The sequence below is a fragment of the Mus caroli genome, chromosome 13 (assembly GCF_900094665.2).
Source record: "Mus caroli chromosome 13, CAROLI_EIJ_v1.1, whole genome shotgun sequence".
Lineage (NCBI taxonomy): Eukaryota > Metazoa > Chordata > Mammalia > Rodentia > Muridae > Mus > Mus caroli.
In genome coordinates, this window is record NC_034582.1 from 39,277,315 (window position 1) to 39,292,217 (window position 14,903).

The 14,903-nt window shown below is 45.5% G+C and overlaps 1 long non-coding RNA gene across 1 annotated transcript; it reads right to left on the reverse strand.

The window, feature by feature from the left end:
- Positions 1-3,762: 3,762 nt before the first annotated feature.
- Positions 3,763-11,795, reverse strand: LOC110307628. The gene is made up of 3 exons (XR_002379447.1): positions 11,687-11,795; positions 5,254-5,484; positions 3,763-4,081 (listed from the first exon to the last, which is right to left on the reverse strand). It is a non-coding gene; the product is annotated as an uncharacterized LOC110307628 (long non-coding RNA).
- Between the last annotated feature and the right edge of the window lie 3,108 nt (positions 11,796-14,903).

Here is a 14,903-nt window from a genome sequence, read left to right on the forward strand (position 1 = left end):
GGATGGGGCAGCAGAAAAAGAGGAAGTACTTCTCAGCAGGAGGGATGGGGCAGCAGAAAAAGAGGAAGTACTTCTCAGCAGGAGGGATGGGGCAGAGGAAAATTTTCTTTTGGCGACTACACGGTGAAGCAGGAACTTGGTGGTATCAGGGTACATCTTGAGGTCAGGACACCCGGCGCCTACTTAGGGCTGGAACAATCTGTGGTTGTACTCAGAGCGGTGAGTCTGTGGCCCGCTTTTGACCCCCTTTTCTTCTCGGGGGTCGGGGGAGAGGCCCAATTCAGAGATCAGGACAATAGTGTTGTCTTAATAGCTCCCAACAGATAGGAACAGGAAAGAGTGGAGGCAGTCTTAAAAAAGAAAGTGGGTGTCAAAGGCATTACACTGGAGAGTCCTGCCCGATCATGGGCTGCTAGCAGTTACTATTTTCTTTCCAATAGACACCTTTGGGCTAAGCTCAGATACTGGCTGGCATGTCCACTTGACCAATGGCTGCTCACATTTGGTACTTTGATGGCACTGGAAAGGAACAATTCGACAACCGCCAGGATTGACCCTCAAGGAACCAATGGTCTCCTGGGCTATGATGAGGAAGAGATAGGAAAGAAAATGACATAGATGACACAGGGAGGTGGGACTAAAGGAAAGGCAGAGTCGTATCGTGACATCATTCTCTGTTTGGACTTTAATCCGAGTACAATGTTGATTTTTAGTAAGGAGGAGATCAGCTTCGCACTGCTAAATTTTCTCCAAAGCTTGGTAAGAAGAGCAAAATATTAGGTCCTTTAATCACATTGTTTCAAACACAGCCTTTAAATTTTTCTAATAGATTTTTTTCACATATGCACTTAGTATGAGAGCCAGCATACGTGCATGCAATTTATAAATACATTATTGTCACATGAGGCTGATTGTTCTAGATAGAATTCTCTGGGGAGTGGGAAGACAGAGAAATAGGTAGGTAGGTAGGTAGCATGAGGATCTGAGTTCAATCCCCAGTACCCACTGCACCCACCACTTCAGTTTGCTGAGACGGCAGAGGCAGGTGGATTCCCGGCATGTGCTAGCCAGACAGCCAAGACAACTGGTGAACTTCATGTTCAGTGGAGACTCCGTGTCAAAAGATAAGGTGGGTGGCTTTTCAGGACCAACATTCTGTCCTCCATGCTCAAGTATACATGTGCATGCACAGAGACACACACAGACACACAGACACACACACAGACACACACACACACACATCCCACATTCTCTCTAGCTGTTACCCAATGTGAATTGGAACATAGAGTGATTAAGCCCAGTTGGAGGCTACTGTGCTTACTAAAGCAGACAGGAACAGGGCAATGCATTGAGAATGGCAGACAGTGACTAAGTATGACACAGGCATAGATGTCTATTGTGGGCTAGAGATGAATCCTCCCAAAAGGCTTATGTAATCAAGATTTTGGTCTCCAATACAAGGTTCAGAAGTAGACCTTTAGGGAAATTGTCGGGACACGAGGGCTCTGACTATGACATCGAAAAGCACCAGAGAGGCGACAGTTATTCTTAAAGTATCACTATCTCATGACTGATATGTTCCACAGACGTAAGTTGTCACCAAAGACACAATTTGGTTCCACTTGGAATTTGAACAAGGTACAACCACTCATGCTTAGCAAAAGGCAACACAGTAGGTTGAAAAGAGGCCTGGCTTCCCCCTTTGGCTCCCTGTGAAGCCCTGAGCTTGTTTCCACATTTGTCAAAGGACCATAAACCCAGCTCTGTCCTACTGTTGTTGTGAGTGTGTGTGTATACGTGTGTACATGTACACATATGGAGGCTAGACATTAGTGTCGGTGTCTTCATCAATTTCTCTCTACCTTATTTGATTGAGATGAAGTCTTCACCAAATCTAGAGCTCACTGATTTGAGCAGACGTACTGACCAATGAGGTCCAGTAATCCCCCTGTCTCTGCAACCTCCGGGATGGGATTACAGGCACAAGCTTTTCCTGTGGATGCAAACTCAGGTCCTTGCGCTTGTGTGGTAAGGACTTTCCTGGATCAGCTGACCCCCCTCCTCATCCATCCTATTTATTGGCTAAACCCTTCAGAGGGGAGACATCTATACATCCACTGGGCTGGAGCCAGGAACTTGCCTTTCCCTCAAGTCTGTTTGCTGACAGCTCCCTCACATGACCTTTGATTATTCCCTGCCCTCGTCTGTCTCATCTGGACAGAGTGACTCCAGTTTAGATGGATAATTTCCAAGAATCTTTCCTATAGAGGTCATTATTCACAGTTGTGCTTTCGTTTGCCTGGTTGGGCATAGGCGAGGTAGAATAGGTCCTACGTGGGGATCAAATGTTTACTACCACAATTGTTTACACACATTAACCAAGCCGTGGAAAATGGAAGAAGCTGTGGAGATTTTATATGCAGAGCCAGCAGACAATCGCTGACAATAAACCTGTGACTTCAGCAATTCACGCTGCGTTTTAATTTTCTGACCCTCGTCTGCTCATTATTTAGGCCTGCACTTGGCTTGGTGCCAGCGTGACCCTCACCAAACACAGCGAAAGAGGGGTTGTGGAGGAGAGACTCCTTCAGCTCATAACAGTAGATCTGGAGGGGTGGTTCTCCACATGCTAATAATCTTCAAGGGCCAGGAAAAGAAGATGATGGTACAGCAAACTAGACAAGGGACTGAAGGAGCTGGGAGGGATTTGGAGAAATATGGAGGAGGAACCCGGGAGAGGAAAGGATGACGGGTGGGAATATCTGCATGGAACTAGCAGGTGTCATGACCATGAATGTTTCATCAAGAATACAAATGGGAAAATAAGAGAGGAGAAGAGGGTGTGGGGGGTGCTGGAACAGTGACCCTGTGTTCCCCACCTCTTTCTCCATTTTGGTTATGGAGGGAGGGGGGGGGTTGCGGCTCCAACTCCCACAATGATGATTCATCGTGGTGGTCAACTTGATAGGATTTAGAGTCACTTAGGAGATTTATCTCTGGCCATGGCTGTGAGGACGTTCCCAGAAAGACTTAACTGAGATGACTCATGCTGAATGTGAATGTAGTACTATTCCACGTGGATCCCCACATCCAGGACCGAACAAAAAAAGGTGAACGTGAATGGAGTAATCTCATCTGCTTCCTGACTCCCAACTCATGTCCCTGCCTCTATGTCTCCCCCCACCACACTGCACTGTCCTTTGGATGGTGAGGCAACACACTCTTTCTTCCTTAACTTGAATGATGTCAGGAAATTTGTCACAGCAACACAAAGACTGATGGATACAGGGCCTCGTCCTGTCAGTTGAAAGCTGGCCGCCCAAAGATGTCTCAGAAAAGGAAGGTCCAGACTCCAGACTGCACCATTAGATCCTGCCCATCCCCACCCTTCCCGGCAGAGTTTAGACTTACTGTTACCCAGAATCCCACAGGGGATTCTTTAAAACATGTCTCTTCTACAGTCAAGCACCCACTAGTTCTGTGTCTACACAGGATGCTCGTCTTTCCCAAGCAGCATGTGTGTACCAGTCTGCAGGCTTTCCTGGTCATCCCTGCTCCTTCCAGCCTTTGGCTTTCATGTTGCTATCCCCACAAACCTCTCACCCTACTAACATCATCTTTCTCTCTACTTCCCAAGAGAGACCAAGTCATAACATTCTGTGCCTTCACTCACAGTCACACTATGTCCTCAGAAAGCCAAGGAACAGCCTTTGTCTTGGAGATTTGTTGCTGCAATAAAACACCATGACCAAAAAGCAAGTTGGGGAGGAAAGGGTTTATTTGGCTTGTACTTTCAGATCACAGTTCATCTTTGTAGGAATTCAAGACAGGAACTCATGCAGGGCTGGAACCTGGAGGCAGGAGCTGATGCACAGGTCATGGAGGGGTGCTGCTGACTGGCTTGCTTCCCATGGCTTGCTCAGCTTGCTTTCTCCCACATCAATCACTAATTGAGAAAATGTCTTACAGCTGGATCTCATGGAGGCATTTTCTCAACCGAGGCTCCTTCCTCTCCGATGATTCTTAACATAAGTCAAGTTGACACACAGAACCAGCCAGTACAGCCATAGCACATACTGCCCTGAGTGGCAGGGAAAGAAGAAATGTAGGGTGGAGACACAAGAAAAGAAGGTCGAAAGCTAAGAGAGACCTGGAAGATGAATAAAGGAAATTGACTTTCTATAAATGTGTGGCGATGTCAGATGTAAATGTTTCCTTAAGTAGATCACCTCCCCAGGGCTTTGCGCAAAGAGTAGCTTGCAAAGATACCAGGTAGGAAAGCAAGTGAACAGACAGATGAGCACTGGTTTGTCTCCATCCCAAATGTTATTTCCCTTCCTCTGTTTACCGCTGTCTAAATGATCTTACTTAGACCATGCACAGAAATGCTCCTTGTGTGTGCTTCAATTATCTGTCTAACTTTTATACAATCTGTGCCCTAATTTTTTTTTAATAAAGTGAAAGAACACTGGAAGATCTTGGGCTGTCTCACTGCAGACATTTCCCTCGGTTTCTTGGCTTTTTGTTTTCTACAGGAGTAACGGGGACCATTGGATGTGATGTGCATGACGGGATGGTGATGTGTGGACAAGCATGATCCCTACAAGGGGCTGGGAAAGGGCAGGACAAGTGTTGGGGAGAGTGGTTCTCCTGTACCTGCCTGATGTGCCTGGCAGCTTCCAGAGCTGAGTTGTCGCTTCTGAACTTGTGCTTGCTTCTCTGAAATCTGGAAGACTCCTGTTGGTCCTTCCTGGCATCTATGTTCTCAGTCATCATTGGCCCAGCTTCTAGGGGGTGCCAGGTACCACTTTGTCAGGTCGGTGAGGGGCTTTCTAACTGCTTAATTTCATTCTCTGGAGGCAATTGTTGGGCTTGGGGTATCTTGTCTGGGGCTGGGAGTGGAGAAACTTTAATAATAAAGAGGATTGTTCATGAGTTGGGGAAAGTATAAAATTTCAGGATCAGGACTAGGATTCTCTGGGAACAGAGCACATTTTCCCTTTTCCATTCTTATGTAGGCTTTTAAATATGCAGTGGGGTCAGGTGTCTAGTAGAGGCTAATCAGATGGATGAGCCATTACAATGAGTAAGGGATATTTAGAGGTTCCAGTCAGCTTGGGATGGTCCCTTACTGTCTGAGTAGTCACAGGATGTCCCGCTGTCCCACAACCTCTAGCCACTAGGTGACTCAGCATCTAGTGGCTGCCTTGACTGCCTCCATTTCCCCCATCACCAACTAGCTAGCTAGTTTACCTCATCTTCTCCCTCAGACATCCATTTCTTAATCTTAAGAGACTGGATAGTCAGAGATCCATTTTCCACAACTACTTATCATTGGCCTTCAGGGGTGGGGTGGTTGCAGGCCTCTTGAAGAAACAGGAACCTCTGGCTGTTTGATCTACAGGAGGCAGAGGTGGTGATAAAGTACAGATGAGCTTGAATCCTCCTCACAAGACCATCATTTTAGCACAGAATTGTTGAAGTCTGGAAAATCGAAGTTTAGAAGTTTAAAGACATAGGGACCACGAAGGAGCCAGGTGTACCGTGGTGCATATCTGCAATCCTAGAACTCGGGAAACAGAAGTAGGAAGATTCAGAGTTCAAAGTCGTCCTTGTCAACATAGTGGTTTGAGTCCAGCTTGGGCTACATGAGACCAGATCTAAAACAAATGAACAAATGTAGGGTCCACATATGAGGCAGCATACCAGGAGAGAACTTACCAGATGTTCGACAGACAAGGCAGGAACTAGCTTAGACTTGGTGAGGTAGTTTTTATTGCCATCCAAATGGTCTTCAAATGTGGGCAATATTTCTTTAGAAAGCATATGAACATTTAGTTCTAAAGTAAAAAGCATCATTATAAACCACAGGGCAGAGCATAGAAAGGAACAGGAGCATTAAATACACACGTATCCCAGGTCCCAGGATATGGTTGCCACCTTGTGAACCTAAAGGCCTTTGTAGTGACTGGCTCCAGATAATCCTATGGTGAGTGAGTGATGGGAAGACATGTGTGATGGACAAAAATGTCTTGCTATGCAGTAACATTCCCAAGGCAACAGCCCACAGAAGAATGTGTGGTAAGCCCCTCCCCGGGAAAAAACGCTGGCTTTGGAGACTTAGTCAAACTCTCCTCAGGTGTGAACTTTCTTGGGCAGGGTTTCATACCATGGAATTCCTTGTTGAGAATCAGGGTGCTTTCTTCCTGGAAGTCTTTTTTTTTTCCCCCAGGGTTGTGGTACACATATCAGGAGGAGAAACACAGGGAAATGGCTGTGGTGGGAACCCCAGAACACTCTGTAACCCTAGCACTTCAGAAGAAGCGGGAGGAAGATCACAAGTTCAAGATTAGCCTGAGCTATACAGTGAGACCTTAGATTACTTCTAATGCTCCAAGCTAGCCTCGTATACATAGCGAAAATAGGTCTCCAAACAAACCAACCAAAAGAATGAAGGGGAGAGGTGAGGCGAGGGGAGGAGAGGAGAGGAGAGTGAAGGGGAGTGGAGGGGAGAAGGCAAAAGGAGAGGGGAGGAAGGAAAGGAAAGGGAAAGGAGGAAAGGAGAAAGGAAGAGAAGGCAAGGGAAGGGAGAAGAAAGGAGGGGAGTAAAGAGAGGGGAGGGGAGACAGGAGGAGAAAGAAAAGAAGAGGGGAGGGGAGGGCAGGGCAGAGCGAAGAGAAGAGAAGAGAAGAGAAGAGAAGAGAAGAGAAGAGAAGAGAAGAGAAGAGAAGAGAAGAGAAGAGAAGAGAAGAGAAGAGAAGAGAAGAGAAGAGAAGAGAAGAGAAGAGAAGAGAAGAGAAGAGAAGAGAAGAGAAGAGAAGAGAAGACTTATAGAAGAGACCACTATAATTCTGTGGTTTCCCAAACTAATGAAGGAAGACTCACACTGAGGCCTTCCATGCTGGAGAGTGGTTAGCATCACCCAGTTGGGCTCAGCTCTTCCTTGGCCATGTTAAACCAGAGCGAGAGCCAACATGTCAAGCACACTACTGCTGTCAGTCTCCTGTGGAAGAGATGCCACTCCTGGTGCTATGGCAGAGTGTTGCTGCACCACACCAACCAGTGCCACTTCTGTCTCTGATGCACCGGCCCTGGGGCCTTATAGTTTCCCATGAAAATGACTTTGCACTGATTGGGTATATTGGTTAAGTTTGCCAGAAAACAAGTCATAGAGTGGTATGTGTTGGTGGGGGTGGGATGGGATGGAGACAGACAAACAGAGAGACAGAGGGACAGGGGAAAAGGGGGGAGGGTACATTTTGATACTTCCTTTTGGGCACTGTTTTCATTATTCTACACACACACACACACACACACACACAGAGGATTACTTCAAAGCACTTGAGACACATTGATAAACAGAATAAAACTTACTTACACTCACACAATCCCAGAATAACTGTTGCTGACTTGTGTGTGTGTGTGTGTGTGTGTGTGTGTGTGTGTGTGTGTGTGTGTGTGTGATATTTTAATCTTTTCTTACACATAATGAGGTTGTATACAGGGGAGAAAAATCGAAAAATCTCTTTCTCTACCTGTGTTGGGCCCTTCACCAGGAGTCCTAAAAATTTAGACTGGTAAAAGAAAACTCCCAGAAGCTAAAGGCAGCAGATTATTTATTATTAATTAATTAATTAATTAACTTACTTATTTTGGAGTTTTGTTTGTTTGTTTGAGATAGGGTTTCTCTGTGCAGCCCTAGCTATCTTGGAATTCACTTCGTAGACCAAGCTGGCCTCGAACTAAAAGATCTGCCTCCCTGGCACAGAGATGAGGGAGTGTGCCATCAGCTAAGCAGCAGTTTATTATGATTTGCCTTGTGCTTACCCGTGGGAGCACAGAGATGATAAATACAGACATGAGCCCTGGGACCCTGGGCTTGTGTGTTGTCTGGTTTAAACCAAGGGAGAGCAGCCTAGAGCTTCCAGGGGAAAGAAGAGAGTTAGGAGAAGGTGAGCAGGAAAAGTCTGGCATCAGTGGGAGGAGAGGCCCTTGGGCCTGAGGGTGTTTGATGCCCCAGTGTAGGGGAATGCCAGGGCAGGATGACAGAAGTGGGTGGATGGATGGGGGAGCACCCTTATAGAGGCAGAGAGGGGAGAGATGGGATGGGGGCTTCTGAAGGGGAGACCTGGAAAGGGGAAAACATTTGAAATGTAAATAAAGAAAATATCCAATAAAATTTTTTTAAAAAACCAGTGGTTCAAAAGAACTCAAGACTATGCTAAAGAGGCACATTTCACTGTATGGCTTCTCCAGCTGCAGAGGATATTTAGTGACTTGATTTTTACTGTTGACCATATGCTATGTGAATTATTTCCAGGCAATATATTTTTTTCTATTGCAACAGCACTGCATACCATTCTTTAATGAATTGTAACTAGATATTAAGAGTGTCTAATCTGCTCCCAGCATAAACAAGTCTACCCTGATCACACATCTTTTTCTACTTGTCCAGTTATCGTCCTCTGATAAATTACTAGAAAGTGGGTTACTAGGCTGAGAGGTGTGTGTGTGTGTGTGTGTGTGAGTTTGTGTGTGTGTGTGTGTGTGTATGTGTATGTGTGTGCACATTCATGCACGTGCACTGTGCTGGGGACCAAATTTGGAGCTTAGTACTAGTACATCCTAGGCAAGCACTCTACCACTGAGCTACATCTCTAGCCCGATAGTGGTCAAAACTTTGATAGAATGTAATGCCCATGGGCAAGCTAATGTTCAGAAAGCTGATGTTATTTTAATAATATATGGTTAACAGATACTGGCATCATATACATATGAATACATATTATTCCTGTTAGGAGAATTAAACTTGACAAAACGGCTCTAAATTCGAGGAGGAACTGAAAGCAGCTCAGTCCTGACTGTAGTTTAGAAGGAGGTCCCTTGCATTGAACATTTTCAACTTGCTCCTTTCACTGACGTGCTACTTCCTGTGAGATGTTCGCTGCCCAGTCAGTGATGTGGCTCGGCTGGCAAAGGGGCTTACCATGGAAGCCTGGGTGCAGTCCCTAGAACACGTGTAAAAATAGAAGGGGAACCCAGTCTACAGTTATCTTCTGGACACCTACACCTGTGCTGGGAAACACATAACTCTCCCTCTGTCTCTCTCTGTCTCTGTCTGTCTGTCTGTCTGTCTGTCTGTCTGTCTCTCACAGACACACACACACACACTAGATTAATTAAGTTTAAACTGTCAACTGTATAATCTTAGAGAAAAATGACTCAATTAAGCGCTGGTGATTTTGAAAAGAATTCATACACATGCGTAAACAGCTGATGACCCTTGGTGGCTGAGGTCGGGGAAGCTGAGTGACACAGGAGCTAAAGCTGGAGTGAGTGGGTTTCCTAGTTCTGTGAGGCATCCATCAAGACCTCCATAGCAGGGATGTGGTCCCCCATAGCCATCCTCCCATCAGGTCAGATCGGAAAATCTCCGACCAAGCTTTAAGGCAGCTTTCAAGATGGCAGGCAGGGACTCCTAGAGTAGCCATGAAGTGTAGAACTCTTGGTCCCCATCCCTAGGGTAGCAGATGACCAATGCATTCCTCAACCTGCTAGCGCTGAGATGGGACAGACTCCTGTAACAAAAGATGCCCAGTAAAAGAAAAACAAACAGAAGTTTAATAACATGCAAGCCTCATGCGTACATCAAAAGGCACCCAGGGAAAATAAGTAAGTCTTGTGGAACTGATTTAAATATCGCATAATACGTAAGTAAACAAAGAAGCAAGGGAAGCCCAGTGCCAGGAGCTATCTGGGGAAGGCATGGTGGTAAGAGTAAGGCTTACTATGCAGACATACATTGCACCTTCCCCCATAGACTGCACTCCACTGACCGGTGAGTAATAGCCATCCTTCTTGTCTGGGTACCAAGAGGGATGGAGACTACAGAGGCACATTCCCATTAGAGTGTCTTTTTCTTGCAGATGGTGTTTAGAGCCTCTTTATCTACAGCTCTTCCAAATATGTCAAGAGGACTGGTTTCAGTATACAACAAATAACAAAATGATAAGATGCCCAAGCCCCTTCAATTAGATAGCACTGATTGACAGTCTCCCAAAGAGGCTCCACCCAAATTAGACACTCAACAGGGTTGATTGACTGATGAGAACTTCAGTGATGGCAGAGATGTTAGAATGCTACAGGGCCAGAACCAAACTCTCGTGGTCTGTGGTTAGCCCTCTCAATCGCCACATAGTGTCCACCTCTGCACACACAACCTTCTGACTAGTGGGTAAATCCTTTTTGAAGGGATGAACAACTCTCAAAGCCTCCACCAACCCCAAAGCTAAGCATATCAGGTAGCCTCTGAGACCTGTAGCATCATTTTCTCATTTTGTTGAAACCCTCTTTACCTGATGTAACCACCAAAATATTTCAACACTGTGTCGACTTGTGACGTTGTTGTTACTAGAAAAACTTCACGGAGCTGTTACCTTGTTGGCATTTAGGTATGTGTGTTCCCTGGCTATGGTTGCTCATATTTGGCTCCAAAAGAAACTATTTATACTGTCTGAGTTGAAAGCTGTGTTTTGTTTTTTAAAGAAGCATTGACAATAGCATAGTATTTACATATAACCAATGTATGTGCTGCAGATCTTAATCAGTAGATGATTATAAGTACCTAACATGATGTAGATAATATGTAAATAGCTACCATATTATTTTTAGGTAATAATTACATAGAAAAAAATCCTCTGCTTATAATCAGTGCAGATTCAATCCCCTCTTCCTTCCCCACAATATTTGCAAGATTGGCTGAGACCCAGGATATAATGTATATGGAGGACCAACCATGTTTAGAGGAGGGACATTCTGGTCTCATGTATTAGACACTCATCTGCACCAGACTTTCTGGACACCACCAGGAGGCTAAACTACATACCACTGTGCTAACTGCAAGGGTGGCTATGATTTCTTCATCATGAAAGTCACAGAGTGATTGCTGTTAATGACTCTGGATCTTCGATAGCTATGGTCAGAGGCTCGATCAATGTTTGCTGCATTGAACGACTTCATTGTTAACACTGAGTTGCTCAATAAACAGTTGCTACTGCGAATGGCTTGAGGATGAGAACGTCACTCCTCTCTCCGGTGTTCACAGGAAGGGGAGCATAAATGCGATCGACGAACTGACATCTTGGCACTTAGCAAGATGGAAACCAGAAGAAGTAGGATGGGAAGGAGGTTAGGGGGGCCGAGGAGGTTGCGGGGGAAATGAAACGCTGAAACAGCACGTGACCAACACAGGCTCTTAACCTGATAATCCAGAGGCAGTTTTACCTGTCCTCTCACTAACAGCAGCAAATGTTTTCTGCAAGCCAGAAACAGCAATAGAACAGAAAATTCCCATGCAAGATTACACCAGAGGTGAAGTCCCTTCTGCCCCCACGATGCCTCTCATCTAAGCTTCCATGGGGCCCTTCTTTAAATACTGACTCCAACATGCCAATTAAGAGCCTGGCTTGCAGAGGGACAATGGAATAGACTGGGCTTCATTTTCCACCTCTGGCGGAACAAAAGCAATGGGCAATGGAGTCTTCTTGAATAGCCCCTGTTACACATCCATCCCAGCTATAGAACACCAGAGTCATAGGTAACAAAAGGGGATAAGAGATGGGGAATCAAAAATTGCAGAGTTGAGCTGCCATGGGGGAGGGAGGACCCCAGAGACCAGCAGACTAACCTGTTTGGACCATTTCTGGAACTTGTTAGCCCAGTGCAATGATTGCTGCCTCCCAGAACCCACACAGCACAATAACTCTCAGGCTTTCTTCTTCTGCATTATTAATCACGCACGTGGAGCCTGAATTAGCAGGTCCCGGTGTTAGCTTTACTTGCAGACTCTGCAGTGAACAAATTAAAGAGGTTTGCTCTGTTCAGTGAAAACACACTATCCATTCCCCACTCGACCCCCGCCTCACATTCCCCCTCACCATTGGCATTCTAAGCATGTTATGTGTATTTTTAAGAAGTTTCCGAATAGGTCAAGAATGTTAAACCCTTCCCCATGACAATGATTACTCTGTGGACTGTGTACACATAGAGAAAAGATATATATACACACAGTGTGTGTATGTGTGTGTGTGTGTGTGTGTGTGTGTGTATGTGCCCGCGCGCCTGTGTTGATCCCTCCGCTGTCTCAGCCTTGTGGATTCCAGCTTCCTATTGTGTTTCAGCCTTTTACTGGTCGGCTCTTTCTCCTGCAGAAAGAGATTACAAACACAATCCCAGGACTTGCAAATAGAGTGCTGGGTGTCTTTTGTTCAGCTTCCTGTCCAGTTGTTACAACCTTTGTCATGGTAATGAGCCACCAGCAGTTCCTATCCTGCAAGTTCTCTCCGAGGCGAGGCAGTGTGTGCTGAAATTCTGGTGAGGTTACGGTTCCCTTCCCTGCCTGCTTCTGCTGTCCCTGGATAAAGATGGCTGGAAAAGTGGGCCCTCGCCTCTGCTTTAAATCCCAAGAGTTCTTCTCAGTGGAAGTGGATAGTTTTCCTGGTTTTGAAGGGTTCGGAACAGAGATAGCAAAGAATTCTGTCTGGGAATCTGAAAAAGAAAGTATGCTGCACTCACTTCATCTAGCTGCTCTTGAGTAAGGGCTACAGTGGTGTGTGTGTGTGTGTGTGTGTGTGTCTGTGTGTGTCTGAGTGTGTCTATGTGTATCTGTGCATGTGCTTGTGTGTATATATGTCTGTGTGAGTATATCTTTGTGTGTATGTGTGTATATGTGTCTCCGTGTGCCTGTGTGTGTGTGTGTGTGTCTGTGCCTGTGTGTCTAGATGTGTGAGTGCCTGTGTGTGTGTATGTCTGTGTGTGTATGTGTCTTGTGTGTTTGTGTGTGTATGTGTCTGTGTGTATCTGTGTGTATGTGTCTGAGTGTGTCTATGTGTATCTGTGCATGTGCTTGTGTGTATATATGTCTGTGTGAGTATATCTTTGTGTGTATGTGTCTGAGTGTGTCTGTGAGTATATGTGTCTCCATGTGCCTGTGTGTGTGTGGGTAAGCCTGTGGATGTATTCCTACTCTACATTGGATTTTTCCCAGTTGAGACAGAGTTGTTTACATGCCTCAGTCAACAACCTATGCTATGTTTGGCATTGGCTCTGCAGAGGGGCACAAAGAAACACGGGGGGGGGGGGCTGGGCTCATCCCTCTGATAGGGGTTTGTGAGGGTGGCAGAGCCTTTCTCCTCATGTGGTGAGCTTGATTTGGGGGGTATAAAGTGCTGGATGAGAGTCACCAGTCTCACCCGTGGCTTCCAAAGCGCATGGGAAGGAGTAGTGGTGAGTAGATTCCTGAACAAACTATGAGAAATGAACTTCCACAAGGGGGAGGGGCCCTGAGGAACATGAACTCCCGTGTCACCCTGCTTTTATGCATCTTAACACTTGGGGTGTGGCGGGAGTCCTTTTCTGAGAAGCAGGCAGACTTGTAAAACTGCATGCCTATGTTCCCTGAGCCATTGCACTAGAGGTTGGGATTATGGGAAGGAAAATATACTACCTCATTAAAGGGCTAGTTACTTTACCTCTCTTTTTAGCGTGGCTGAAGGTGAATCTGCTCTCCTCCGGTGGTTCCTTCACCAAGTAATGGGTATGAACCTGGATGGAATGCTAGGTCTCCATCAAGGCCAGAGATTAAAGTCTCCTGACCAGAAAAAGTTTTCCTTAATGGACTTTTATTGCCACAATGACACGTGAATGTTTATTTATCATGTGTTATGTGTTGATCACCTTTGGGCTCTTCTGCATACTTTGAAATACACACTGCCATAGCTCCAGCCACTCTTCTGTGCTACAGAATGCTGGAACTAACTACTTACTTACCTATATTTCTAAACATATAATATGACTTTTGGATTACATTTCACCAAGGAATAGACCGAGAAATACTTATTTCTGATTTTAGGCGTGAGAATGCTGCCTGAGTTTCAGGTAGGGTCCTAAAACTTAATTTCTTATAAAAGTTACTTTTCTTAGTCTGTTGTGGCTTCAACTAACTAATGCCTGCAAGCCACACCGTTGTCTCTGCTAAAAACTACCGACATCCTAAGAGTTTACAAGATGACTTCATCTATATCTGTTTTGTTTTGTTTTGTTTTGTTTTGCTATGTATGAATCATTTATTTCATCAAATTCATGTTTTGTTAATTCGATGGCTTTCTTTGTCACAAAGCACTCACTGCTGGGGTGGGTGGTCTCTGAGGTTAGAGAATATAAAGGGGTTTTTTATTTTCCCACCAAATGCCTCCCTCTACCACCCTAGGGATAAAGGAGACTTGAGAGCCATTTAAATTGGCCTTGGAGGCCTTGCCGAGAAGCTAAATGCTAGCTGTGATTGAATTTATGTAAAGCACCTTGCAAAGGGCTGGGCTCAGAGCCACCTCCCAGTATTTGTTAGGGACTTCCCCTTAATGTTGGATACATGCAGTTAGCAATCCAGCGACATCTCTGAGCTGTTGTGATGTTTAGTTAACTACTGCATCCTCGGTTTGAGTAAAGCCCAAAACAGAACCAAGGAGAGGTCTAGAAGTCAACCTGCAGCCCAACCCCTCCCCTCAGTGGGATGCCTGCCCCCTTCTTGGCAGGGCAAGAATAAACCTCTCAGAGCAATTTCAGAGTTCTGGTCCATGTTGCCCCCCCCCCCCCCAGGAGAAAGTTTTTACAAATACATTTAGATTTCTTCTCAAAATGCACATGGCTCCCACTTCTGCACTTGCACACAGTAACAAGATAAGAAAAGCTTGCCTTCCTCCTTCCCCTCTTTGGATCTCCCTTCCTTTCTCCCTCTCCCTTTTGTCCCCCATCCCTGCCCTCCTTCCTTTCTTCTTTACTGTGTCCTTTCTTCCAATCTCCCTCCTTCCTTTTAGTCACATAGACCCCCCCCCCAAAAAAAAAAAAAA